This window comes from Rattus norvegicus, chromosome 1 (genome assembly GCF_021556685.1).
Source record: "Rattus norvegicus strain SHRSP/BbbUtx chromosome 1, alternate assembly SHRSP_T2T, whole genome shotgun sequence".
Classification (NCBI taxonomy): domain Eukaryota; kingdom Metazoa; phylum Chordata; class Mammalia; order Rodentia; family Muridae; genus Rattus; species Rattus norvegicus.
The window spans coordinates 269153666-269156652 of NC_141534.1; the positions used below are offsets into that span (position 1 = coordinate 269153666).

Below are 2987 nucleotides of genomic sequence, written 5' to 3' on the forward strand. Positions count from 1 at the left end.
CTTCCTAAGGACCATTTGTGAGAATGACTGGGCCGCCAGAGGAAATGCTTGTGTAGCCTCCTGGGTAACACAGAGCCTGAGTCCCTTGCCTGCTGCTGGCCTAAGCTGGAAATCCAAAGAGAAACCTTTTCCAAGTCTATCTGCCAGGACACAGGGTGTACAGCTTGGAGAAGCAGCATAGAGCAGTCATTGTGATGTAAGACCAGTTGGGGCAGAGCGGAGGGAGCATTACTGGATCCTTCTGGAAGCTTCCGCTCTATCCTTGAAGCTGATAATGACTGATGTAGCTTTTGCTGTTGGTCAGTAGCATGAACCCTCTTCTCTCCCACCCTTTCTCCTCACCCTCACCCCCCCGTCAGCCATTTTTAGAGTCCCTCATGCACTGGATTCATTCATTATCATATTTCTTCCCAGCAGATGGTTGGATGGTCGGGAGGGCTATCAGCCACCGGGGCAGGAAGTGCCCCAAGAATCCAGGGCCTCACTTTTGCCAACACTCCATCTAACCTAGATGGCAGTTCAGCAAAGGGACCTGGCTCTCCTGCCAAGTTTGCCTCTCAAAATCACCCTTTGGCCTCGTCACACAGAATAAGGCCACTGTCTGGATGTCTCCCTGAGGCCCTCCATTCAAGATCAGAATTTCTGACATCCTGAGTCATACCTTCCCCAAAGAAGGCTTCATTTTTCCCTTCGTGCCTGTGGAGAACGTGGGGCTTGCCAATAGTCAATTGTTCTGACCCAGCAGCAGACAGTGCCAAGATAACCCTTCCGCGGGCCTCTCATCAATTACTTTTTCTTTTCTAGGCTGGACACTCCTTGTGGAGCAAGACTGGAGACTGAACCCTGCTCAGTGAATATTCCGGCAGGGAAAACTCTAGAGAGCTAAATTAAAAAATAAAAACAAGGGGTTGGGGATTTAGCTCAGTGGAAGAGTGCTTGCCTAGGAAGCGCAAGGCCCTGGGTTCGGTCCCCAGCTCCGAAAAAAAGAAGCAAAAAAAAAATAAAAATAAAAATAAAAACAAAAAGTACTCTCTCAGTACCAAGGAGCCACAGCAAAGGCTGATTTGAATGCCTGTTATTTCCTGTCAGCTTGGGATGAGCCTTCTGGGACACAAAGACAGAGTTCCATTGTCCTGATCATTTCTCTGGCCTGAGGGAAGGGAAGGGAACATCAGCCCTAGGGTGCACCACAGAAGTGAAACGCTTTTATGTATTCAAGGAGTGTGGCTTCAAAATGAGAAATGACACCGGACCTGCCAATAGTGAACCTAAAGTGAGTCTTCACGGCTCAAAGGGACACAGAATGTCACCTGCTCAACTATCCAACACTCAAGGAAAACATCTCCTAAGACATTAACTTGGGGCTGCAAACTTGGAGAAGTACGAAGAGGAAATACATCATGCGTTAGGATGATGGGTGTCTTAGGCTTTTACTGCTGTGAGCAGACACCATGACCAAGGCAACTCTTAGAAGGACAACATTTAGTTGGGGCTGGCTTACAGGTTCAGAGGTTCAGTCCATTTTCATCAAGGTGGGAGCATGGCATCGTCCAGGCAGGCATGGTGCAGGAGGATCTGAAGTTACATCTTCATCTGAAGGCTGCTGGCAGAAGACTGGCTTTCAGGCAGCTAGGATGAGGGTCTCAAAGCCTACACTCACAGTGGCACACCTACTCCAACAAGGCCACACCTCCTAATGGTATCACTCCCTGGGCCGGTGTATATATAAACCATCACAATGGGCCACCTGCGTCGTTCTTGATTTTCACTACTTACCCCAACTTCCTTTATATCTGAGATGAGTTTTATGGGTGATCAACTTGGCAGGATACAGAATCACCTGGGAACAAGCCCTGGGCAGGTCTGAGAAGGAGTTTCTAGATTAATTTGATTGAATCGAGAAGAGCCAGCAACTGTGGGCAGCACCATCCCTTAGGCTGGGGTCCTGAGCTGAGCAGTGGGTGGCACCATCCCTTAGGCTGGGGTCCTGATCTGAGCAGTGGGTGGCACCATCCCTTAGGCTGGGGTCCTGAGCTGAGCAGTGGGTGGCACCATCCCTTAGGCTGGGGTCCTGAGCTGAGCAGTGGGTGGCACCATCCCTTAGGCTGGGGTCCTGAGCTGAGGACCAGCATTCATCTCTGCTTCCTTATGACAGATTGAAATATGACCAACCAGCTGCCTCAGGTTCTGCCACCAAGACTTCCCTTCAACCTGAGCCAAAACCAACTCTTCCTTCTTAGAGATGCCTTTGCCAGATATTGTATTACAACTCTATAATAGTTTTAGATTTTGGTAAAAAGTTCCTCCATCGTCTTTTTTAAAAAAAAAAAGTGTATCAGACACAGACACAGCTCAAAAATCCAGCTTTTCTCTGTAGTCTGATCTTTAGTCCTGGGTGATTTCTCAGCACAGGTAAATGGTGCCTTGGCCCTCTTCCTGGTTCTGGACGCCCTTCCCTACCGGCCTCACCATCTACCTCATGCTGTCTCCACAGCCAGAGAACATTTTCTGAAACAGAGGCCTGCCCACGTCCCGTCCCTGCCTTCTCTCTTCAGCAAGTCCTCCGTGGCTTCTTGGAGACAACGTAAATTCCTTCCCTATCCCACACAGAAGCTAACCTGCTGACTTCCTGGCTTCATCTCCCCCTCCAAAGACAGCTCTCCTAGTGCCAGCTTACTTTCACCGTATCTGCCCATATCCCTTCTCCCTGGCAATAACTGGCTACTTAAAATCGCTGCAGTGGCTTCCTCCAGCCACAGGTCTTCAGCCATAGAAACACTTCGCAGTAGTAAACTGATTGGGCAATGGAAGAGTAAGATGGGCACAGAGTTTTGGAGAGGGAGAGGAGAAGAGAGGAAAGAACCAAGGTGGAGGCAAAGAAGGATGACCCCAATCTGTGTGGCCTTAACGAGCCACAGATAATTATGAATATTCATAAGGGATGGAATCTCACAGGATACTTTGTCTTATCTAGGTGGGCAGTTTAT

General features: G+C 49.0%; 1 long non-coding RNA gene across 1 annotated transcript; it reads left to right on the forward strand.

Moving 5' to 3' along the window:
* Positions 1–225: 225 nt before the first annotated feature.
* On the forward strand, positions 226–1414 carry LOC148007940 (uncharacterized). Its single transcript, XR_015648310.1, has 3 exons — positions 226–299; positions 805–907; positions 1027–1414. It is a non-coding gene; the product is annotated as an uncharacterized LOC148007940 (long non-coding RNA).
* Positions 1415–2987: the final 1573 nt, after the last annotated feature.